At 47.9% G+C, this 23,409-nt stretch overlaps 1 long non-coding RNA gene and 18 other non-coding genes across 19 annotated transcripts; 1 reads left to right on the plus strand and 18 right to left on the minus strand.

The window, feature by feature from the left end:
• The first annotated feature begins 2,224 nt into the window (after positions 1-2,224).
• Positions 2,225-4,220, plus strand: LOC135374129 (uncharacterized). The gene is made up of 3 exons (XR_010416769.1): positions 2,225-2,322; positions 3,498-3,568; positions 4,205-4,220. It is a non-coding gene; the product is annotated as an uncharacterized LOC135374129 (long non-coding RNA).
• A 2,069-nt stretch (positions 4,221-6,289) lies between these two features.
• LOC135379296 (U5 spliceosomal RNA) lies at positions 6,290-6,411 on the minus strand. The gene has a single exon (XR_010418798.1). It is a non-coding gene; the product is annotated as a U5 spliceosomal RNA (small nuclear RNA).
• Positions 6,412-6,595: 184 nt separating this feature from the next.
• LOC135379297 (U5 spliceosomal RNA) lies at positions 6,596-6,717 on the minus strand. The gene has a single exon (XR_010418799.1). It is a non-coding gene; the product is annotated as a U5 spliceosomal RNA (small nuclear RNA).
• A 185-nt stretch (positions 6,718-6,902) lies between these two features.
• LOC135379299 (U5 spliceosomal RNA) lies at positions 6,903-7,024 on the minus strand. Its single transcript, XR_010418801.1, has one exon. It is a non-coding gene; the product is annotated as a U5 spliceosomal RNA (small nuclear RNA).
• Positions 7,025-7,209: 185 nt separating this feature from the next.
• On the minus strand, positions 7,210-7,331 carry LOC135379300 (U5 spliceosomal RNA). Its single transcript, XR_010418802.1, has one exon. It is a non-coding gene; the product is annotated as a U5 spliceosomal RNA (small nuclear RNA).
• Positions 7,332-7,512: 181 nt separating this feature from the next.
• On the minus strand, positions 7,513-7,640 carry LOC135379615 (U5 spliceosomal RNA). The gene has a single exon (XR_010419095.1). It is a non-coding gene; the product is annotated as a U5 spliceosomal RNA (small nuclear RNA).
• A 355-nt stretch (positions 7,641-7,995) lies between these two features.
• Positions 7,996-8,117, minus strand: LOC135379434 (U5 spliceosomal RNA). The gene has a single exon (XR_010418928.1). It is a non-coding gene; the product is annotated as a U5 spliceosomal RNA (small nuclear RNA).
• An 11,656-nt stretch (positions 8,118-19,773) lies between these two features.
• LOC135379469 (U5 spliceosomal RNA) lies at positions 19,774-19,895 on the minus strand. Its single transcript, XR_010418959.1, has one exon. It is a non-coding gene; the product is annotated as a U5 spliceosomal RNA (small nuclear RNA).
• A 185-nt stretch (positions 19,896-20,080) lies between these two features.
• LOC135379477 (U5 spliceosomal RNA) lies at positions 20,081-20,202 on the minus strand. Its single transcript, XR_010418966.1, has one exon. It is a non-coding gene; the product is annotated as a U5 spliceosomal RNA (small nuclear RNA).
• Positions 20,203-20,384: 182 nt separating this feature from the next.
• LOC135379303 (U5 spliceosomal RNA) lies at positions 20,385-20,506 on the minus strand. Its single transcript, XR_010418803.1, has one exon. It is a non-coding gene; the product is annotated as a U5 spliceosomal RNA (small nuclear RNA).
• Positions 20,507-20,689: 183 nt separating this feature from the next.
• On the minus strand, positions 20,690-20,811 carry LOC135379304 (U5 spliceosomal RNA). The gene has a single exon (XR_010418804.1). It is a non-coding gene; the product is annotated as a U5 spliceosomal RNA (small nuclear RNA).
• Positions 20,812-20,993: 182 nt separating this feature from the next.
• Positions 20,994-21,115, minus strand: LOC135379305 (U5 spliceosomal RNA). The gene has a single exon (XR_010418805.1). It is a non-coding gene; the product is annotated as a U5 spliceosomal RNA (small nuclear RNA).
• A 182-nt stretch (positions 21,116-21,297) lies between these two features.
• On the minus strand, positions 21,298-21,419 carry LOC135379306 (U5 spliceosomal RNA). Its single transcript, XR_010418806.1, has one exon. It is a non-coding gene; the product is annotated as a U5 spliceosomal RNA (small nuclear RNA).
• Positions 21,420-21,603: 184 nt separating this feature from the next.
• LOC135379307 (U5 spliceosomal RNA) lies at positions 21,604-21,725 on the minus strand. The gene has a single exon (XR_010418807.1). It is a non-coding gene; the product is annotated as a U5 spliceosomal RNA (small nuclear RNA).
• A 181-nt stretch (positions 21,726-21,906) lies between these two features.
• On the minus strand, positions 21,907-22,028 carry LOC135379308 (U5 spliceosomal RNA). The gene has a single exon (XR_010418808.1). It is a non-coding gene; the product is annotated as a U5 spliceosomal RNA (small nuclear RNA).
• A 184-nt stretch (positions 22,029-22,212) lies between these two features.
• LOC135379309 (U5 spliceosomal RNA) lies at positions 22,213-22,334 on the minus strand. Its single transcript, XR_010418809.1, has one exon. It is a non-coding gene; the product is annotated as a U5 spliceosomal RNA (small nuclear RNA).
• A 182-nt stretch (positions 22,335-22,516) lies between these two features.
• Positions 22,517-22,638, minus strand: LOC135379310 (U5 spliceosomal RNA). The gene has a single exon (XR_010418810.1). It is a non-coding gene; the product is annotated as a U5 spliceosomal RNA (small nuclear RNA).
• A 183-nt stretch (positions 22,639-22,821) lies between these two features.
• On the minus strand, positions 22,822-22,943 carry LOC135379312 (U5 spliceosomal RNA). Its single transcript, XR_010418812.1, has one exon. It is a non-coding gene; the product is annotated as a U5 spliceosomal RNA (small nuclear RNA).
• Positions 22,944-23,128: 185 nt separating this feature from the next.
• Positions 23,129-23,250, minus strand: LOC135379313 (U5 spliceosomal RNA). The gene has a single exon (XR_010418813.1). It is a non-coding gene; the product is annotated as a U5 spliceosomal RNA (small nuclear RNA).
• Between the last annotated feature and the right edge of the window lie 159 nt (positions 23,251-23,409).

A 23,409-nucleotide genomic window follows, 5' to 3' on the forward strand; every position in this document is an offset into this window, starting at 1 on the left:
GCCCCCTACTTGTCACAAAACAATTTACTAAGCGGTTAGCACAGTGAATTCCATGCCTACATCCATGTTCCCCAACTCCGAAAACGCCGAAAACCTAGAAAAGCAGAATGATAATGACGATGCGACGAACGCCGGTACCAATAAAACGCAATAAAACAAAGCAAACACGCCACTACCAACGACGACCAACAAAAGCGAGGAAATGTTAGCGTTGTACCTGTTGAAATATACGACGCTTATAACTGTGAAGTGTTGAAAATTCACGTCATGTGTACAAGACACCGAAAACCGAAACCAAAAAGTAGTAGTTGTAGTAAAACAGTGTCTAATCCTTGCAAAGCGAGGGAAATATGATTGCATAAGAAATAAGCTATTTATTTTTGGTAATTTTCTGCTCTCTTTTTCTGGTATTGCTAGTAAAACAGTCAGGTAATTCCTCGTGTACAGAATAAGTATGGGTTGGTCTGGGGTCTCGGCACATTGATGTCCAAATTTCGTGCTGGCCACCACTACGTAGTGCGCGGGCGGTGCGGGGGTGCTGTGCTGTCCTGTCGTTGCTGTCGTGCGTGCTGTGACAGTAACAGCTACTTCCATTTTACGCCCGTCTTGTGCCTTGACCTTAAAATGTCTCACATCCTTGTGAGGTGGGTCAGCGACGAAAAGTGGGATGTGTATTCTATCAGGGCACTGAAAGACGCAGAAATGGCTGCAAGATTATGTGCTGACCCAGCTCTGATAGAGCTCATGCATGGTAAAATCTTCAGGATTGAGTGGGAGGGCGGAGAAGACAGTGCGTTCGTCGTAGCTATTGGTAAGTTGACATTTTAGACTGTTTATTTGTTTCTTTTCGTAACGTCCTGTGTGCACCACTAACTTTCAGGCACTGAAAAGCATCTAGAAAGAAAGCGGAACAGCATAGTACAAAAGCACATGGAGGTCGGCGCCCTCGATATTGTAAGTATTCAGTGAATTGACATTTAGATTGTATTTGTTGTGCGCATATTTCTATACGGGAGGAAATTCCAGATTTGACGTACTGTCTCCAAACGAAAAATATGCTCGATTGCTTCGTAAGATGGCATTTCTGAGAACTTTCGTGTGTCTTCTGTGTCCGTATCTCTCTCCCGTCTACATGGATGACACGTCGTGTCTAAATATTCGACATTAGTAATTAACCTCTCGGCTTCACTTGTTTTGGGTGTCTGTCGAAGTCATATAACCACATTTTAACACACATTAGCGAATGAAACCACCATTTTGGCGGCCGTTAGGCTTAGCAGGGCGGAAAAAATTGTCCCGGAAGAAATGGTCCCGGCTGCGAGGGCGGAAAAAATGGTCCCGTTGACTTTTTTCTTTTTTTAGGATGCAGCTTCACTGTGAACGTACGTCCTTTATGCAATTTGTAATTTTCGGTTTTCAAAAAGTGTCCAGTTGGGGTGTTTTGAGTATGATAATTCGGAACACAGTGAAACGTGTGCACATAATTTTTCGCCATTATTACAGTAAAATTGCAAGCAAACACATGGCCGCTTTTTGCGCATGCAGGTAAATGGACCATTGATAATTAATAAGAGCCTGATAACCATCGCTAAATATCCTGACTTTTCAGGCATCTTGTGCATTGGTCATTCACTCCATGCACAAAACGCACCGTTCCAGCTGACACGCATATATCTCTGTGTGGGCTTTTGTCGCCGCGTACTGTCGTAGCAGTCAGCTAGCCATAAACAGCGATAAACAGGCGAATTTGAAGTTTTTGGCCCTCAGTTTGAATATAATCAATCATTTCCAATGGTACGTAGTAGGTGAGGCAGGGAAACAAACAGGACGACGAATACAGCAATTATTTCATTGAACTCATTTCGTATGGTACACGCAGAGCTTTACTGTTGAGCGCCCAAAATGTTTTGTTGTAATTAACTAACTCGAACAAAACTAATCAAATTCTATCCCGCTATTTAAGGGCCGAGTCCTCATTAGAACCTCTTTCCACTGCATTCCATTTCTTCCGGGGCCATTTCTTCCGGGACCATTTCCTCCGGAACCCGCCTCTTCTCGGGCACCAATAATTAAGCTATCATATCATGTACCTTATGTATGCATACTCTCATGCTTTTCATTTTTTTAGCCTTCTTGACACTAGTGACTCTACTTGACACCATACATAATATGTAGCATAACAGAACCTTCCTCTGCTTTTACAGGCAGCGTATTGCTGTGAGCATCGCCGAGAAGCAAAACGCAGTCGTAAAAAGATACGAGAACTGGAGGCGACTGTTGAGCAGCTTCAAGGAGAGCTTTTGGAGGCTCGCAGTTCGTACGGTATGTGTGTCTTGTGTTTAAATACGTACTGCAATTCGTGTTCTGAAATGCACTTGAACTTCTACGGTTATTGTTCAGTGGGGTGTAGGAAATATGGTCCCTCAGGCTCGTGCGCACCCAGTACAGGGGTGTGGTTGCAGATAGCTGATGAAACACATCACGGCCAACTGAGTGTTGCCACTTGTTCTGATTTGTTGAAATTGGGAGGGTTTTCTCTTTTTTATGTGTGAATGGGTAATAAAATCTGCACTCCATTCAATGAGTGACATGAAAGTCATATAATTTTTTGCACTAATTCGCTGGTGACGTCATGCACTGCTGGATGCTAGTACTTTTCTACTGATGGTCAGACATGGGTTTTACAGTTGTCCTCTGCTCCTTTTCAGTGTCAATTTTCGTTGACAATAAAAGCTGAACATCAATTGAATGATTGCAGTTGAAGAAATTGAAATCAATTGAAATATGCAACTGGGCATTGAGGCTTGTGTTTGATCGTTTGTCCTTGAATGTTCAGTTACCTCATTCAGTATGTTACATGTAAGCCCCCTGATTCATTGTCCTTACAACTCTGCTTCTGCTGATGATACAATTCATCGCCATCAAAAATATCAGCGTAACACCTGTGTCTGACCAACAATACTAGCATGGCGAAAGGCAGCATCCAGGTTGAGTTGGGATCTAGTACACCCGACGACCCTGATGCTCAGCGGCGTGAAGTCAGAGCCCCAGGCTAGTGAGCTCTGTTTAAAGCATTTATATGTTTTATTTTATTGGTGCGAATACGTAACGTATCATTTTGATCACTACTCTGTAATACTTCCTTTTATAAGAGAACTTGGGTACAATTTTTCCATCCTATCTGCAAGACAGCAAGTGCAAATCCGCTAAATCAACAACAATCCGCTAAATACAAGCGGTGCAGTGAATGTATTCGATTTTATGTTCCTCATTGAATGGCATGCCTGTCTCCCAATTTCAACAAATCAGGCAGGCGAATTATAGCACTTTGTCGGCTGTGATCCATTTCATGAGCTGTCCATAACGGCGCTCCTGTATTTTAGGGTGCATGAAACCCTGTGGGGCCATTATTTCTGTCCACGCAACGAGGGACCATTTTTTCCAGAACCCTGTGCAGTGTAACACGTCCAAACCTGTTGTTCTCTTTGATATTGCAGATGCAGCACGCATGGTGAGTCAACTTAAAAAACTGATGTCACACAGTTCATCACCGGCACGCCAAGACAAGGTAGTATATTATGTATTTACGTAATTATTTATATTTTAGTATTTATTTAATATAATTTTAATTTAATTTATATTAAATTTCATCGAGTGTTACTATTACCATATTTTCACGCACTAGCCGCACCACGGATAAGCTGCAGGTCACTGTTTTTCCTACCAAAAACGAGAGGTGCCAATTTTCCTCTGCACACAGCAAATAAAAACAGATTGCTGACCATGTCATTCAGCAAGGCAAATATATACTTTTATGTCGTAAGTTCTGTGTTGCGTCATCAGGAACAGTCTATCCCAAACCTGTTGTATGCGGCCCGCGGACACGAATGAGTTAGGCACCCCTGTGGTGACTCGCAGAAAGGAGAGTGGGAAGGTATTTTGGCTGCATGTGTGGTCATTTGCTAAGCCCCTGACCTCGTGGAATAGAGACGGGAAACCCTGGTCAGTCACCCTCAAAGGTATGTGGGTCACGTATGAGGGCCTTCTTTATGCTGGGCGGGACTCCAGGAGAAACGTCTCTCAGATAAGCCGAAGTGGACCCCCAGATAACTTTTTTTTAACAGACAGGTCGTGAAAATGTGGTACGTTATGGCAGTGTGGTTCAACGGTGGTTTGGTATTCTCACTGTATTATGGTTTTGCAGGTTGACATAGGTGGTGGCGTCGTTGTGGAAACAAGTGTCCTGTCCCGGCTAAATGCTCACCATGGAAACCCCCGAAGGTTTGCAAGAGACCTTCTTCGAACAGTATTTACCGAGGATGAGCTCCGGGGAAAGTCCCTCAGTGGGCGGAAGTCTAATGCCCACAAAGAAAAACCTGAGAAGGAGGGTTTAGATGTTGTACGGCTAAATGCTGTGATTGGTATGCCATGTGTTTATTTACTCTAACACTTGCCATAAGTGCAGACATTTGTATTGCTTGCATGAAGTGCCAATTCATTGTATATGCTCTGTGTTTTGTTTCCTATCAGCAGATGCAACCCCCTAATACATATAACTGGTCATCCACATGGTACAGGTATATATACAGTGTGCATTTTTTACTCGTTAGATATTTACAAAAAAAAGCTGTGAGAACTGCTCGGATGCCGTTTCTGCAGGCGGGTTATTCGGTCGGGCCCAAATAAGCGAAGGTCATGTTGTTTCTGTGCTTTAATACCCCTGCTGCGCTGGCACTAAAAATGACATTAAGTGCATAATGAGTGAAGTCTTACTCTCAGTCATGCCTTGCTGTACTGAGATATTTAATCGCATTTGTTCGAATGACATTTTCGGTGTCATGAGATCGCCACAACTCATTCGCCCATGAAGTGTGTACCCTTGCTTGCATTGTATAAGCCCAGCCCCCATATGGAGGTTTTAAGCTGGTCTAGACCAGCTTAAAACCTCCATAAAGCCACTCTGTACTGCACATCACACTATTTTGATAAATTACAAGGAAACAAGCATTATTTGTGTCAAATGCCTGGCATTGTTAACAATCGCTTTTTTGCATATTTGTGTTTCGCGTAGACTGCCACCTTCAGGTAAGATGGCAACAGTTTTCCCCGGCATAGTACAGACCATCGATTATGAAATAAGCCAATTTTCTCATTCTTCGGGATATTATTATTAGTTCTTTTTTTTTTTCGATCTCTTTGAGCACGTTTATGTTCTTCAAGTGTTGCATCTCTTTATGCGCCTGGTGGGCAACCCGCATCAGCATAGTTGCGTTCAGTGTCATTCCAATCTCACATGTAGCAGGACCATCGTAAGATACGGCATTCTGGACCTGACTGACATTACACTGTCATTGTTTCTGCCCATGTGGCATGGGTATAAGTGTGTGGTTCTGATGTCGGCTCATTTGCATAGCAAACTTTGGCAATTTATATGTTGGAGTCTTTGCTTGTGTGAGGATTTTTGTGCAAGAATATTTCGATTCAAAGAGTGTCTGGCTTCAGTTCTGCTAGTTACCAATGGGATTTTAAATTTCCAAAGGGGTGCCTGCCTAGCCATATAACCAACCTGCAAAACTTGCTTATGTGCTACTCTGTTTATTCGTAAAACCTCTAACGAATAAAAAATGAACCCTGTATTTTGATCACCTCTCATACTGTGCATTTCTGTATATTCCAGGGTACACCTGTGCCAAGTTTGATGTCCCCCCAGGTGCTATAAAAAATAGCCTGAGCAACATGCTTATTAAAATGTATAATAAATAAAGCGTACAACATCTGCTACATTGTTTATGGTGTGTTTCATTTATTGCTATCACTCAAAAGGCATGCAATTTGAGTGCGGAAAATTTGATATTGATATGGTATTTCAAAAGCACACTAAAGTAAATAGGAAGAGTGCCAAAAGTCAATTGCTGAAAAGGTTCCAAAAGCACACAAGTAAATAGAAAGGGTGCTAAAAGTCAATTGCTGAAAGTCAATTGACATTCAATAGAAAAGCACTGGCCAAATATCAATAAGAAGTTAGCAAAAAGTCAGTCATTTGTACATTGACAGTCAATTGACATTATATCGAATGATGTTGACCATAGTCAATTGACTGCCAATTGAAAGTAAATAGATATTTTTGTAAGGGTACACCGCGCATATGAGAAGCAAAGAGGTGGCGTCACGTATTCCTCCCTCTCTCGCTGTCTTTTTTTTTTTTTTTGTCCACGGGGGAAGGGGGGGGGGGGGGGTAGAGACGAGTGGTTTCTCACCATGTTCTCTCTTTGAATTGAATAATATAGCCTTACCCAAACGGGTTAGGCCTACCAAAAATTGTCTAGAAGCTCGTTCTGCTGTCCCCCTCCACGGTGATCTTTAGTAAAAGGCGAAAGATCAATACGCGGATTTGAAGGGAGACGAGAGCATATATCCTACATTCTCTTGGCGAGAGCTCACTATCCACCGCGCATATGAGAAGCAAAGAGGTGGCGTCACGTATTCCTCCCTCTCTCGCTGTCTTTTTTTTTTTTTTTGTCCACGGGGGAAGGGGGGGGGGGTAGAGACGAGTGGTTTCTCACCATGTTCTCTCTTTGAATTGAATAATATAGCCTTACCCAAACGGGTTAGGCCTACCAAAAATTGTCTAGAAGCTCGTTCTGCTGTCCCCCTCCACGGTGATCTTTAGTAAAAGGCGAAAGATCAATACGCGGATTTGAAGGGAGACGAGAGCATATATCCTACATTCTCTTGGCGAGAGCTCACTATACACCGCGCATATGAGAAGCAAAGAGGTGGCGTCACGTATTCCTCCATCTCTCGCTGTCTTTTTTTTTTTTTTTGTCCACGGGGGAAGGGGGGGGGGGGTAGAGACGAGTGGTTTCTCATCATGTTCTCTCTTTGAATTGAATAATATAGCCTTACCCAAACGGGTTAGGCCTACCAAAAATTGTCTAGAAGCTCGTTCTGCTGTCCCCCTCCACGGTGATCTTTAGTAAAAGGCGAAAGATCAATACGCGGATTTGAAGGGAGACGAGAGCATATATCCTACATTCTCTTGGCGAGAGCTCACTATACACCGCGCATATGAGAAGCAAAGAGGTGGCGTCACGTATTCCTCCCTCTCTCGCTGTCTTTTTTTTTTTTTGTCCACGGGGGAAGGGGGGGGGGGGGGTAGAGACAAGTGGTTTCTCACCATGTTCTCTCTTTGAATTGAATAATATAGCCTTACCCAAACGGGTTAGGCCTACCAAAAATTGTCTAGAAGCTCGTTCTGCTGTCCCCCTCCACGGTGATCTTTAGTAAAAGGCGAAAGATCAATACGCGGATTTGAAGGGAGACGAGAGCATATATCCTACATTCTCTTGGCGAGAGCTCACTATACACCGCGCATATGAGAAGCAAAGAGGTGGCGTCACGTATTCCTCCCTCTCTCGCTGTCTTTTTTTTTTTTTTGTCCACGGGGGAAGGGGGGGGGTAGAGACGAGTGGTTTCTCATCATGTTCTCGCTTTGAATTGAATAATATAGCCTTACCCAAACGGGTTAGGTCTACCAAAAATTGTCTAGAAGCTCGTTCTGCTGTCCCCCTCCACGGTGATCTTTAGTAAAAGGCGAAAGATCTTTAGAAAAAATCTTCCCGGAAACAACACCGCAAGCGATGTTGCCCCGACGACCGTTTTACGGGCCGCGCATTCCAAGACACGGCCCACCCGGGGGCGAACCGCGTTATCAAGGGGGCCTTCTCGAAATATGAAGGACCGGCTCCCTTTCGCCTCCCTTCATCGCGATAGATCGAAAGATCAATACGCGGATTTGAAGGGAGACCAGAGCATATATCCTACATTCTCTTGGCGCGAGCTCACTATACACCGCGCATATGAGAAGCAAAGAGGTGGCGTCACGTATTCCTCCATCTCTCGCTGTCTTTTTTTTTTCTTTTCCACGGGGAAAGGGGGGGGGTAGAGACAAGTGGTTTCTCACCATGTTCTCTCTTTGAATTGAATAATATAGCCTTACCCAAACGGGTTAGGCCTACCAAAAATTGTCTAGAAGCTCGTTCTGCCGTCCCCCTCCACGGTGATCTTTAGTAAAAGGCGAAAGATCAATACGCGGATTTGAAGGGAGACGAGAGCATATATCCTACATTCTCTTGGCGCGAGCTCACTATACACCGCGTATATGAGAAGCAAAGAGGTGGCGTCACGTATTCCTCCATCTCTCGCTGTCTTTTTTTTTTCTTTTCCACGGGGAAAGGGGGGGGGGGGGGTAGAGACAAGTGGTTTCTCACCATGTTCTCTCTTTGAATTGAATAATATAGCCTTACCCAAACGGGTTAGGCCTACCAAAAATTGTCTAGAAGCTCGTTCTGCTGTCCCCCTCCACGGTGATCTTTAGTAAAAGGCGAAGTTTATTGTGAGAAAAACCGCCTGACCGCAATGGGTCCCTCACAAACATCCCTGCTCAACACCAACACCACCAACACCAACACCAAAGAGCCAACATTCAGAACACGTCGCGACACTCACACTATTACACGTAAAAACATTACGGCAGCAATCACACTAACCACTATTACAATACATTGATACATCGCTATCATTAGGCGGTTTCTCACCATGTTCTCTCTTTGAATTGAATAATATAGCCTTACCCAAACGGGTTAGGCCTACCAAAAATTGTCTAGAAGCTCGTTCTGCTGTCCCCCTCCACGGTGATCTTTAGTAAATGTTTATTGAGAATAGTAAACTACTTAAGACATCATACTTATCACAATCCCATTCAGAACCCTACATACATACATAGAACAGTTATCCTTTGGATACCGAAAAAGAGACTAGAAATAACAACAAAAACAATGACAGACAACCAAGAAAAGAGTAGGCTTACTCACAATACAAGTAAAACGCGCGACATCTCAAGTTGCAAACACCCAATTACACGCATCAACAGGAAAATACCAACAATATTATGCCAGGAATCACCTAGTGTACGGGAATACGGGAATGCACACACACCAGCACCAGCTCACGTGACACCTCATAAAGATCAGAACTGCATCACAATCTGTCCCTGCACGAAAACGAACAGGTTGTGATGCGACTTCCACCTCCTGCGAAAAGCGTCCCTGCCGAGCGATCTGAGTTCAGCCTGTAGACGTGTCCTCAGGGCTACCCTACAAGCCATCATCAGTGACACCAGGCTCGTCGGCTGGGCACCGTACACTGATCGGGTGCGAGCACACCATAGCTGGAAGGTGACCTCTGCTACGAGTAGCACAAATGCAGGCTGTTTTCGAGCGGGCACGGGGATGGGGTCGAGAAGATGAACGGTGTCATAGCACACACCAGGCAGGCGATATATGGCCGCTACCCTCCTCCACATGGCAGATGCGTTGACGCACTCGTAGAAAGTATGGCGATGAGTCTCGACAGCTCTGCATAACACGCACTCATCTGGTCGGGGCAAGCCGAAGCGACGTAGGCGGACCCTCACCCGCGGTAGGACATCGTGGGAGTGCTGCCAGAGCACATCGACCCTCGAGCTCTCGATCAGGCGGGAAGAAATACGGCTGCGATTTCCCGAGGTTGCCTGGACGGGGAAGCTTATTTCGCAGAGAGCCTCGTACAACTGCCTAACGGACCACATAGGAAAGTCGCTGTCCGGCAGGTGGCGATGGAGACCGATTGCATAGCCACGCATGATCCTGTAGAACGTCATCAACCGCACCGCGTGGGGTCGCCGGATGTGCGTAGAGTCACGCAGGACCGCGAATAGAGAAGCGAGGCCTGAAGCCGCACAAAACAGTCGTACGTCCGGGATCCTCCATCCACCTACATCCGGTGACCTCATCATCACTGCTCTTGTCACTCGTTCGGGACGGCGAGACCAGAAGTACCGAAACATCATGCTGTTGGCTCTACGGGCTGTTACAGTCGCTGGTTGAAAGGCAGCTCCGAAGAACCAGAAACGCGAACATAGGTGTCGTCCTATAACTTCTGCACGGTCTCTGAAGCCCAAGGAAACCGCCGAAAGTGAGTCGATCCGGTCCGCTGCATCTCGCACAGCGTTCGCCCAATTCCTGGTGAGTGGGCCTCTTCGATTGAAATAGATTCCAAGGATGCGACAACACTCTTTGACAGGTATGCCATACGCGTCTGTGTATGGAAAATCGGCGCCGACTGCCAGGATTGACGACTTCCGCTCGTTCACTTTTGCACCAGACGCACGACTGTACTTTCCCAAGACGTCCAGAACTTCCTTAACTGCAGCTGGCGAAGGCAAGCACACGGTAAGGTCGTCCGCGTACGCGAATAGCGTCGGGAAGCGATGACTGCCTGGTACAGGAAGCCGGAGCACCCTGCTCTCCTTAGATAACATCCTGATTGCGACTTCGAACACGAGAACGTACAGGATAGGCGACAAGGGACATCCCTGCCTTACACCCGTGTGCACCGGGAAGGCTGCAGATGGTCTGCCATTCACTAGCACTTGACTGGTTGCTCCAGAGTACAGGACACGAACAAACCGTTGAAGACGTTCGCCAAAGCCCGCTCGCTGCAAGATGTAAAACAGGAAGGCGTGGCAGATCCGGTCAAAGGCTTTCTCTTGATCAAAGGAGACGACGAATGCTGACGATCTTCTGTCTGCGATCCAGTAAAGGATGTCACGCAAGGCAAAGAGATGCTGCTGGATACTTCGACCAGGAACCGAACATGCCTGTGCAGGAGAGATTATAAGGTCCAGAACTCTCGAAATGCGAAGCTGGAGGACTTTGGCAAACAACTTGTAGTCTACGTTCAGCAGAGTAATCGGTCGCCAGGCAAACAGGTCTTCAGAACGTGAGCGGTCTTTGCACAAAAGTTTGATTAATCCACAGCGGGTGGATTCTGGGAGAATGCCCTGTTCGAGAGAAGCGCCGAAAATGTCTCGGAGAGCCCCGCCAAGGCAGTCCCAGAAGCGAAGATAAAACTCCACGGGTAGGCCATCCGGACCCGGTGTCTTTCCCTTCCTCATAGCCCTTGCAGCCACGAAAAGTTCGTGGACGGAAACGTCGAAATCTAAGTCACTTGACTGATCTGATGTGAAACTTGGGAAGTCTTCGCATACTTCATCCCACAGCGAGGCATCCGCATCTTTGTTTGAGAACAGTCGGGCGTAAAATAGCTGACAAGTGCTCACTAAGTCCTCTATGTTGCTTGCGGTAGAACCGTCTTCTTTCACCATCCGCTCTAACTGTACTGGAGGCAAACGGTGAGAGTCCGCCACTATTGTCCGTACATGGCCTGGAACTCGCAGGCGCGCCGGCTCATTACCCGGAGGTGACCAGCCCCGCGCCCTGGTACACAAGAGAGCAGAGAGCTCGGCTTGCAGCTCTTTGAAGGCCGAAATCTCTTCTGGTGAAGACAAGCCGGTTTCTAGGAGACCCCGTAGACCCACTTGAATAACACGTATTTCGTGGCGCCGCTCAGCCGCACACTTCTTCCCCCACTGCTTGAAGATGTCACGCCCCCCTCCTTTACTGAGCCCCACCACACCAATGACGTGTCTTCTTCTAGTCGTGCCTGGAGGTAAGCGCGAACTTCAGTCACTATTCTCTCATCCTCGAGCAGGGACAGATTTAAGCGCCACGGTGACGGTTGACGTCCAAAACCCTCCTGGTCGCGGGTCTCCAGGACAACAGCTCTGTGGTCCGAAAAAAACTCAGCAGAGATACCGACCTGCAGAACCGCACAGTCTGTGATTGAAGAAGCAATCGACGACGTTACATAAAAACGGTCGAGCCTGACTTGACGATCTCCGGCAACGAAAGTAAAGCCCGGAGTGTACCCGTGAACGTGGTTCCAGGCATCAATTAGGTGGCAGGCATTCAGAAGACGCTTCAGTTCTCTAGACTTCCAGGACTGTTGACTCGCGGTACCACCTATCCTATCATGGCCTTCATCAATAACGCAGTTGAAGTCACCGCCTAGAAGAACATTATTCTTGCCGTAAATGTAGGGGTCAACGCATCTGAAAAAATCGTTCCTCTCACGATAGTCCGTCGGTGCGTACACTGAGAGGATACGTTGATCGCGTCCCCGCACACACACGTCCACTGAGACAATTCTTCCCTCGTAGTCGAAAGAGTGTCTGAGCACAGATCCGCGAAACCGCGGTGAAAACAAAATTGCAACTCCTCTTGACCGTGGCGAGCCGAAGCTGAAAAAACCGGTGACGCCAATCCTATTCTCAAAATCACTAGCCTCTTGGCGGCTGCTAAAATGCGTTTCTTGAAGTAGAACCACGTCGACTTGCAGTGATTCTATCAGAGACCCAAGCATTCTCTGCTTCCTGTGTTGGCGCAAGCCTCTTACATTAAGCGTCAGTATTTTCATGACCAAGAGTTAAGGGGAGGCGGGGTTCCTCAGGACGCTTGGTGACCTGTCTCGGCTTCCGTTTGCGATGAGACTTCTTGGAGACGACCGTTTGCCATCCATCTTTCTGCGAAACCGCGGCTTGCCCCTGAGACCCAATCGACAAGTGGGCCCGCTTGGGCAGGACACCATCGTCTTCATCAGATGACGTCGACGTCGACATATCTGAGACCTCGTCAACTACTCCGTGATCATCAATTACCAGACGAGTGTCGGAGCCGTCACTCTCGATGACAGACCTAGTCTCCCAGAGACCCCGTTGGGATTCCGCTACTGCTGCAGAAAAGGCCTCGCTGCCAATGGCTGAAGCGGGTTGCAAGACCGGGGTGGACTCCAGGGACGTCTCTTCCATCCGTCCTTCAGAAGTCACAGCGGCGACTTCTTTCGACGCACCTTCGATCCCTGTCTCTTCCTCACGGGGAACCGCGGAAGATTCCAAATGGTCTTCGTCTTGCCCAAGACCTTGTCCTGCTATCTCGCTAGGAACCTCCTCCATCAGCTCAGCATGGTCGATAGCTACACTGGCATACGTAGTGACACGACAGCGCGTAGTCCAGTGATCAGCTCCGCATTTCCGGCAGCGTTCCTCGCAAGAGCTGGCTTCGTGGCCATAGCCACCGCATCGTTACACCTCGGTGTTGCGCATTCGGCAGCGAAGTGCCCCTCTCGGCTGCAACGACGGCAAAGCTTCCGCATGCCTGAGTACAGGCACATGGCCTGGAACCCACGAACGGAGATGAAATTGGGGACCTCCTTGCTGACCTCCAGCAACACCTTGCGAGTGCCCGTTTCCACGGAGGGAAATTCTCGGTACTTCTCTCTATGAGACTTGATAACTCTTCCATACCTGGATAGAACGGCATCGAGATCCCCGTCGGGAAGTTCCGCGGGCAGGTCGAGGATAGTGATCACCTTAACCGGTGATGCGAGCGAGACCAAAGGGTACGACTTGTTGCCGACGGCGAGGCAACCCAAAGCACGTAGCGCTTCCACAGCCCGCAAGGTGTGGGCTGTCACAAAATATCGGCCCTGTCTAGCAGGACGAACTGTACGAAGTTCTCGTAACGGGATGACCGAAACCACCGCATCCAGGACTTGCTTAGTCCTCACCGTTGCGTCCGCATGCAGACTGAACGTCATGTCTTGACGAAGTTGCGCCGCCAACTCCCCCGGGAACCCTTCGGAACCCATAACCGGGTGTCGGGACGCGGAATAACTGAAATTTCACCAAAATTTACGAAAACTACGCAGGAGCTCTGGAACAACACAGCCACTCGGAACCTCGTCGTCGTCGTAAAAGGCGAAAGATCAATACGCGGATTTGAAGGGAGACCAGAGCATATGTCCTGAATTTTCAACGTTCGCCGATGCCCTATTTAAAACATTTGAGAGGCAAAGTGGTGGAGTCCCGTCTCTCTCTCTTTCTTTTCCTTCACTTGTTTGACTTGTTTTGGGGATCGGGGTGTGGCTGGTCAGGACACGTCCGACCTGGACGCATGTTTTCTCTTTGAATTGAATGATGTAGCCTTCCCCAAACGCGTTAGGCCTATCAAAAATTGTCTAGAAGCTCATTCTGCTGTCCCCCTCCACGGTGATCTTTAGTAAATGTTTATTGAGAAGAGTAAACTTTTCACACAAAATGAGATCAAACATGACTATGGTAACTATATACAAGAAACGCAAGAAAAACACGCACAAACAGCAATAGACGGTAAGTGAGAGCTAAAAAAAAACTATGTACAGAACAAAGAACAACCAAACACTAGCGGTGGCTCAAGAGAGAAACCTCACTTTAGGGAACAGTTATCATTTAGGCCTATTAGGCCTAACAGTTAGGCCTAACAGTTAGGCCTATCAAAAATTGTCTAGAAGCTCATTGTGCTGTCCCCCTCCACGGTGATCTTTAGTAAAAGACGAAGTTTATTGTGAGAAAAACCGCCTGACCGCAATGGGTCCCCCACAAACATCCCTGCTCAACACCAACACCAAAGAGCCAACATTCAGAACACGTCGCGACACTCACACTATTACACTGAAAAACATTACGGCAGCAATCACACTAACCACTATTACAATACATTGATACATCGCTATCATTAGATTGACAACAAAATCCAAGAACCCGAGCCCAGCAAATGCACCTTACAGTTCATACGGAAGACAACAGGGAATCAACACGAGGAATTATGTCAGTACATGCGGATATTAAAGCAATATTTCAGCAGACTAACAATAACTGTATCATACAACACAGTACCAGAATGCAGAGCACAGTGCACCCCACCCTTGTGCGAAAAACTCAGCAGAACAATGTCAATATATAAACTACAATGTACCACATTAGGCGACCTTTGTCTCAAAAATTGACACAAATCTTCCCACTGTTCCGAACAAACACTTTCCAGTGCCGTTTCCACCGCTTTTTAAAATCGTCCACCCCCATGACATCTAACTCGTACTGTAATTTTCTTCTTAACGAAACTCTAACGTAAAAAGTTACGATTCTTAATGACTCATTTGTCCCGCCATACAATTTCCTGTTTCTTGAAGCCCACAGCTGATATTTAATTTCGTTCAAAAGCAAGCAAAAAGCTGGCCCTTGTCCGCTGTCCACTGGGATCGGGTCGAAGACGTGCACTGTGCTGTACTGAATATTGAACAGAGCAAACAATGCCGCCATTTTTCGCCACAAAGCACTTGCCAACACGCAGTCGTCAAAAAATGTGTTTGTGGTTCTCCATTCGACCACAGGTGGCACACTCATTGGTAGCTCGAAACCGGAACCTCTGCCATCTTGTAGCCACCGGCAAAACATTGTGAGACATCTCCCACGCCAGATCTGCCCGATCATCATCCAGAATCAGTGAGAGAAGGAGACCCCTCGAATCTGCTACGTGCGTCGATATAAGGTCACTTTTACAAGCATAGAAGAGTGTCTCGTGTATTTTCTTGGTAGACAGGAACCTTATGCTTTCCCCAGGCAAAGCCTCTCGAAGAACACGGACGTACCGTGCTAATTCAACGTAGAAGGGCATCGGTGACTCAGCCCTAGGCACCAAGTGATTAACCGGGACGTCAAAAAGCTTGCAAAGCGTGCCCATGCTGTAAAGAGCTAGCGGCTTGGCGACGTGGTTGTCCTCCTCCAGAATACTGCATGTCTGCGCGATGGCTAGGGCCACGCACTTGAGTTTAACATTAAATATTCCCAAACCTCCGCAGTCCGGTGGGCCCTGAACTATAACTCTGTTTACCTTCTCGGGTCCTCCCTGCCACAAAACAGACATCATAATTCGAGTCAAAGTTCTCTCAACTCTTCTGGTTGGGAAACTACAAGTACCCACGTACCAAATCGTAGAGCACATCTCCATTCTAATGATGTCCCGCCTTCCGCGGTATCCGATAGCGATGTCCTCATATTGAAGTTTTATGGCCTCTAAATTCTTCTGGATGTCAAACCACGTTTTGCCTGCCACCCCCCTCTCGGAGAACGTTACACCGAGTATCTTCATTTCTGCAACGCACGGGATGCCAGCGATATCCGTCTGAATCCCGGCGCAGTTAACTCGCATTATTTTTTACTTCTCTTTGTTCAGACTGGCGCCGGAACCCGCGGCGTAAATCTCCATGAGCCGTAAGGCCTCTACAACTGCTGGTGGACCCGTCGCACACAGGGTCATGTCATCAGCGTACGCAAATATTGTTGCCTGGCTGATGCTACCGGGCACAGGAGCTCTAGGTATGGCGACACTTTTCAGCATGAGCCTCACAAACGGCTCACAGGACAGGACGTACAACAGGGGAGACATTGGACACCCCTGCCGCACCCCAGACCTGACTGGAAAGCTCCGGCTCAACTTGCCATTCACTTCGACAACGCTGTATATCTCGGTATACAACAGCCGCACATAGCACACAAACCTCGAGGGGAGACCTATTGCTTCCAACACATGAAACAAATATTCATGGCTAACCTTATCAAAGGCCTTCTCCTGATCAAAACTGACCAGAAGAAGCGGCACGTTTCTGCGCTGACAATACGCAAGCATATCCCGCAGTGCCGTTAAATGCGTATGCACCCGCCGTCCCTTCGCAGCAGAGGCCTGTCCTGGTGACAACAGATAGTCCATTACTTCACCAAGTTTGAGCTGTAAGGCCTTAGCCAATATTTTATAGTCGGTATTTAATAACGTAACCGGCCGCCAAGCCTTTAACTCATGTTTTTTCGCCTCATCCTTGCACAGCAACTTTATGATCCCGACTCTCAACGATTCCGGTAGGCAACCTTTGTCCAAGCACATATTGAAAACCTTCGATAGCGGCCCTGCAAGCTCAGTCCAAAATACGCGGTAAAATTCTGGTGGGAGGCCGTCAGACCCTGGACTTTTCCCCAGCCGCAAAGACTTCATCGCCGCCGTTAAGTCTTGAACTGTTATGCGCTTTTCAAACAAGTCATGACCTTTGTCTAGCAACGGGATCCCTTTGTCTAATTCGATCCACGCATTTTGATCTACTTCTTTCCTACTGTACAAACCAGCGTAAAATTCCACGCATGCATCCTCAATCTCATCTTGTGTTCTTCGTAATACCCCGTCTGACCCCTGAATCACAGAGAGGGTCACCGGTCGTCTCCTTACTTTTGCTGTGTTGATCTGTCTCTGTGCAACAACAACTTGTCCAGTGTAACTCGGTGTTAGTGGTGGCGGCGATGACTTCAAAAGCAGAACACTTAAATCTTCCTGCAATTCCCGATATGCCTCCTGTTGAGCCGCAGTCGCAAGGCCCAAACCCCGGAGACTACGCAAACCCCATCTTATGGCAAATATTGCTTCATTTCGCTCCTGGGCTCGCTTCTTACCCCAAGTCTCAAACTTGGAGATTATTTGGCCTTTGACGTCCTCCCACCAGTGTATGGAAGTAACCCCGTCCGTCTTCTTTTCAATAATTAAGTTCCTAATATCAGTTATTACTTCCTGATCAGACAGCAAATTACAGTTCAACCGCCAACGGTTGGGTAACCTGCCAAAGCCTTTTTCAAACTGAAACTCTGCTACAACCATACTGTGATCACTCAGATAAGCAGTGCGATGATTCAGTGGAATCACCTCACAGTCTACTATCGCACTAGTGGCGTTGCAGGGGACGTAAAAGCGATCCAACCTCACGCTTCGCCCTTGGGTGTGAAAGGTAAAACCAGGAGTAGAACCATACAAGTGCTCCCATACGTCGACGAATTTATAAGCACTGACCAACCGTCTCAGGCCCTTCGCTCTCCATGGTCTGCTGACTAAGGATCCTCCCCTGCTGTCGACACATTCATTCAGCACACAGTTAAAGTCATCGAGGAGGATCCTTGTCCCCGAGCCTACCATGTAACCATCCAATGATTCGAAAAACAAATTTCTTTCCTGATTGTCTATTGGAGCGTACACATTAACAATTTTGTAAACTTGTCCCTGAAACACAACATCCACTACGAGAACTCGGCCGTGGTCGTCTCGAACATACTGCCTGATCTCACCATGAAAACTCGGCGATATGGCCACAGTTACGCCCCTCGCATTCAACTCCCCAAAACTGCTAACACTGATTAGTCCGGTAATGCGTTCAAAATTTCGGACATCCGCTAAACAACAAAAATGTGTCTCCTGCAAGCATACAATCTGAACATCAAGTTTCTGCATCACACCTCTCAACATCTCCTGTTTTCGCTGAGTTCGCAATCCCCTTACGTTAAAAGTTGCAAGCTTGAACATGAATATTAAAAGAATGATGCAGAGAAACACATTTCCTCTCACCGCACAATTTGCGCTACGCTGGAACGTCAGTTCTTTATCTTCTTGGCCATGCCTCTACCCCGTTGAGGAAGTGAGGCCAATTGTCCAGGTAGGGCATGCACGGCTTGCAATTCTTTTTCTTCCGACGATGTTGTCGCAGTCGAAAGTGGGCGCTTGGTCCCCGCAGCAGAACCGTCCTGGTCATCCATCACCTCATCGACTTCGTCGACCGTGACGCTGGCCTTGGTTGTTTCTGACTCGACCCCTCGTTGTTCCAGGAACTCATCCGGGACCTCTGTCAGATCGTCAGCACCAGTGGACGAGCCGGGCTGTCCCCCGTCTTGCGCGCCCTTCGGACTCACAAGCACTCGCATGTCGAGAGCTGCGTCGCCGCTACCTTCTCCCTGAGGCGAAGGAGGAGTCGAAGCCGTCGCTTGGGACTCCGCATGGCTGTCAGTCTCGAGCCCATCGGTCTCATTGGCTACAGCTTCTGCCCAATCATTGATGGGATGATGCTCCACCCGAGCCTCGATCGCAGCGGTCTCCATATTTTCCGTCTCCTTAGGTTCCTGCGACATTACGCTGGCGTCGGAAGTCACGTTTGCATAGGACCTAAGACCACACGCCGAAGTGGCATGGTCCTCACCGCACTTCTTGCAGGGCGATAGGCATCCTTTGCCAGAGTGGCCGTATTCAGAGCACCGAGGGCAGTACTCCGTCCGGCAACTGAACGAAAAGTGCCCAGCCTGGCCACAGCGGCGACACGTCTTCCTCATCCCTGAGTATACGCACATCGTCTGGATCGATGTCGACGAAGTTGGGCACCTCCCGTTCCATCACCATGATGACGCGGCGACTTCCCCTTTCGATGGTGGGCGCTTCCTGAAAGTAGTCTCGGTTGACCGAGATGACCTGACCGTAGTTTTTGAATTCAGCCTCCACGTCTTCATTAGGAACCTCGACAGGCAAAAAGTGCAGTGAGACTGTCTTCGTGTTCCTTTCACAAGGAACCAAAACGTAATGACGTCCCTTCACTTCCAAAGTACGTTTCGCCGCAAGGGCTTCCGCCGCTTGCTTCTAGCTAACCGAGATGGCAAACTTGCCATGGCCAAAAGGGTTTATTCCCTTCGAATTCTTGACACCGACGTTCCTCAACATCGATTGCAGAACGTCGCTCATACGAACATCCCGATCAGTTTCAAGGAAAAAGCTCAACTCACGGTTGATCTTGCGGTGGGCTGCCATCTTCCTGGGCGAAATGCTGCTGGAAGAGGCTGCCTTTGACGTCAAATTTTACAAAAAATCGACCAAATTTGCGAGAGCTATCGAACAACACGTCTACTCAGTACTTCGTCGTCGTCGTCGTATCGTAAAAGGCGAAAGATCAATACGCGGATTTGAAGGGAGACGAGAGCATATATCCTACATTCTCTTGGCGAGAGCTCACTATACACCGCTCATATGAGAAGCAAAGAGGTGGCGTCGCGTACTCCTCCCTCTCTCGCTGTCTTTTTTTTTTTTTTTCCACGGGGAACGGGGGGGGGGGGGGTTAGAGACGAGTGGTTTCTCGCCATGTTCTCTCTTTGAATTGAATAATATAGCCTTACCCAAACGGGTTAGGCCTACCAAAAATTGTCTAGAAGCTCGTTCTGCTGTCGCCCTCCACGGTGATCTTTAGTAAAAGGCGAAAGATCAATACGCCGATTTGAAGGGAGACGAGAGCATATATCCTACATTCTCTTGGCGAGAGCTCACTATACACCGCTCATATGAGAAGCAAAGAGGTGGCGTCGCGTACTCCTCCCTCTCTCGCTGTCTTTTTTTTTTCTTTTCCACGGGGAAAGGGGGGGGGGGGGTTAGAGACGAGTGGTTTCTCGCCATGTTCTCTCTTTGAATTGAATAATATAGCCTTACGCAAACGGGTTAGGCCTACCAAAAATTGTCTAGAAGCTCGTTCTGCTGTCCCCCTCCACGGTGATCTTTAGTAAAAGGCGAAAGATCAATACGCGGATTTGAAGGGAGACGAGAGCATATATCCTACATTCTCTTGGCGCGAGCTCACTATACACCGCGCATATGAGAGCAAAGAGGTGGCGTCACGTATTGCTCCCTCTCTCGCTGTCTTTTTTTTTTCTTTTCCACGGGGAACGGGGGGGGGGGGTAGAGACGAGTGGTTTCTCACCATGTTCTCTCTTTGAATTGAATAATATAGCCTTACCCAAACGGGTTAGGCCTACCAAAAATTGTCTAGAAGCTCGTTCTGCTGTCCCCCTCCACGGTGATCTTTAGTAAAAGGCGAAAGATCAATACGCGGATTTGAAGGGAGACGAGAGCATATATCCTACATTCTCTTGCCGCGAGCTCACTATACACCGCGCATATGAGAGCAAAGAGGTGGCGTCACGTATTGCTCCCTCTCTCGCTGTCTTTTTTTTTTCTTTCCACGGGGAACGGGGGGGGGGGGGGTAGAGACGAGTGGTTTCTCACCATGTTCTCTCTTTGAATTGAATAATATAGCCTTACCCAAACGGGTTAGGCCTACCAAAAATTGTCTAGAAGCTCGTTCTGCTGTCCCCCTCCACGGTGATCTTTAGTAAAAGGCGAAAGATCAATACGCGGATTTGAAGGGAGACGAGAGCATATATCCTACATTCTCTTGGCGCGAGCTCACTATACACCGCGCATATGAGAGCAAAGAGGTGGCGTCACGTATTGCTCCCTCTCTCGCTGTCTTTTTTTTTTCTTTTCCACGGGGAACGGGGGGGGGGGGTAGAGACGAGTGGTTTCTCACCATGTTCTCTCTTTGAATTGAATAATATAGCCTTACCCAAACGGGTTAGGCCTACCAAAAATTGTCTAGAAGCTCGTTCTGCTGTCCCCCTCCACGGTGATCTTTAGTAAAAGGCGAAAGATCAATACGCGGATTTGAAGGGAGACGAGAGCATATATCCTACATTCTCTTGCCGCGAGCTCACTATACACCGCGCATATGAGAGCAAAGAGGTGGCGTCACGTATTGCTCCCTCTCTCGCTGTCTTTTTTTTTTCTTTTCCACGGGGAACGGGGGGGGGGGGTAGAGACGAGTGGTTTCTCACCATGTTCTCTCTTTGAATTGAATAATATAGCCTTACCCAAACGGGTTAGGCCTACCAAAAATTGTCTAGAAGCTCGTTCTGCTGTCCCCCTCCACGGTGATCTTTAGTAAAAGGCGAAAGATCAATACGCGGATTTGAAGGGAGACGAGAGCATATATCCTACATTCTCTTGCCGCGAGCTCACTATACACCGCGCATATGAGAGCAAAGAGGTGGCGTCACGTATTGCTCCCTCTCTCGCTGTCTTTTTTTTTTCTTTTCCACGGGGGAACGGGGGGGGGGGGGTAGAGACGAGTGGTTTCTCACCATGTTCTCTCTTTGAATTGAATAATATAGCCTTACCCAAACGGGTTAGGCCTACCAAAAATTGTCTAGAAGCTCGTTCTGCTGTCCCCCTCCACGGTGATCTTTAGTAAAAGGCGAAAGATCAATACGCGGATTTGAAGGGAGACGAGAGCATATATCCTACATTCTCTTGCCGCGAGCTCACTATACACCGCGCATATGAGAGCAAAGAGGTGGCGTCACGTATTGCTCCCTCTCTCGCTGTCTTTTTTTTTTCTTTTCCACGGGGAACGGGGGGGGGGGTAGAGACGAGTGGTTTCTCACCATGTTCTCTCTTTGAATTGAATAATATAGCCTTACCCAAACGGGTTAGGCCTACCAAAAATTGTCTAGAAGCTCGTTCTGCTGTCCCCCTCCACGGTGATCTTTAGTAAAAGGCGAAAGATCAATACGCGGATTTGAAGGGAGACGAGAGCATATATCCTACATTCTCTTGGCCGCGAGCTCACTATACACCGCGCATATGAGAGCAAAGAGGTGGCGTCACGTATTCCTCCCTCTCTCGCTGTCTTTTTTTTTTCTTTTCCACGGGGGAACGGGGGGGGGGGGTAGAGACGAGTGGTTTCTCACCATGTTCTCTCTTTGAATTGAATAATATAGCCTTACCCAAACGGGTTAGGCCTACCAAAAATTGTCTAGAAGCTCGTTCTGCTGTCCCCCTCCACGGTGATCTTTAGTAAAAGGCGAAAGATCAATACGCGGATTTGAAGGGAGACGAGAGCATATATCCTACATTCTCTTGGCGCGAGCTCACTATACACCGCGCATATGAGAGCAAAGAGGTGGCGTCACGTATTCCTCCCTCTCTCGCTGTCTTTTTTTTTTCTTTTCCACGGGGAACGGGGGGGGGGGGTAGAGACGAGTGGTTTCTCACCATGTTCTCTCTTTGAATTGAATAATATAGCCTTACCCAAACGGGTTAGGCCTACCAAAAATTGTCTAGAAGCTCGTTCTGCTGTCCCCCTCCACGGTGATCTTTAGTAAAAGGCGAAAGATCAATACGCGGATTTGAAGGGAGACGAGAGCATATATCCTACATTCTCTTGGCGCGAGCTCACTATACACCGCGCATATGAGAGCAAAGAGGTGGCGTCACGTATTGCTCCCTCTCTCGCTGTCTTTTTTTTTTCTTTTCCACGGGGAACGGGGGGGGGGGGGTAGAGACGAGTGGTTTCTCACCATGTTCTCTCTTTGAATTGAATAATATAGCCTTACCCAAACGGGTTAGGCCTACCAAAAATTGTCTAGAAGCTCGTTCTGCTGTCCCCCTCCACGGTGATCTTTAGTAAAAGGCGAAAGATCAATACGCGGATTTGAAGGGAGACGAGAGCATATATCCTACATTCTCTTGGCGCGAGCTCACTATACACCGCGCATATGAGAAGCAAAGAGGTGGCGTCACGTATTCCTCCCTCTCTCGCTGTCTTTTTTTTTTCTTTTCCACGGGGGAACGGGGGGGGGGGGGTAGAGACGAGTGGTTTCTCACCATGTTCTCTCTTTGAATTGAATAATATAGCCTTACCCAAACGGGTTAGGCCTACCAAAAATTGTCTAGAAGCTCGTTCTGCTGTCCCCCTCCACGGTGATCTTTAGTAAAAGGCGAAAGATCAATACGCGGATTTGAAGGGAGACGAGAGCATATATCCTACATTCTCTTGGCGCGAGCTCACTATACACCGCGCATATGAGAGCAAAGAGGTGGCGTCACGTATTCCTCCCTCTCTCGCTGTCTTTTTTTTTTCTTTTCCACGGGGAACGGGGGGGGGGGGGTAGAGACGAGTGGTTTCTCACCATGTTCT

Source organism: Ornithodoros turicata, chromosome 1 (assembly GCF_037126465.1).
Source record: "Ornithodoros turicata isolate Travis chromosome 1, ASM3712646v1, whole genome shotgun sequence".
NCBI classification, from domain to species: Eukaryota; Metazoa; Arthropoda; class Arachnida; order Ixodida; family Argasidae; genus Ornithodoros; species Ornithodoros turicata.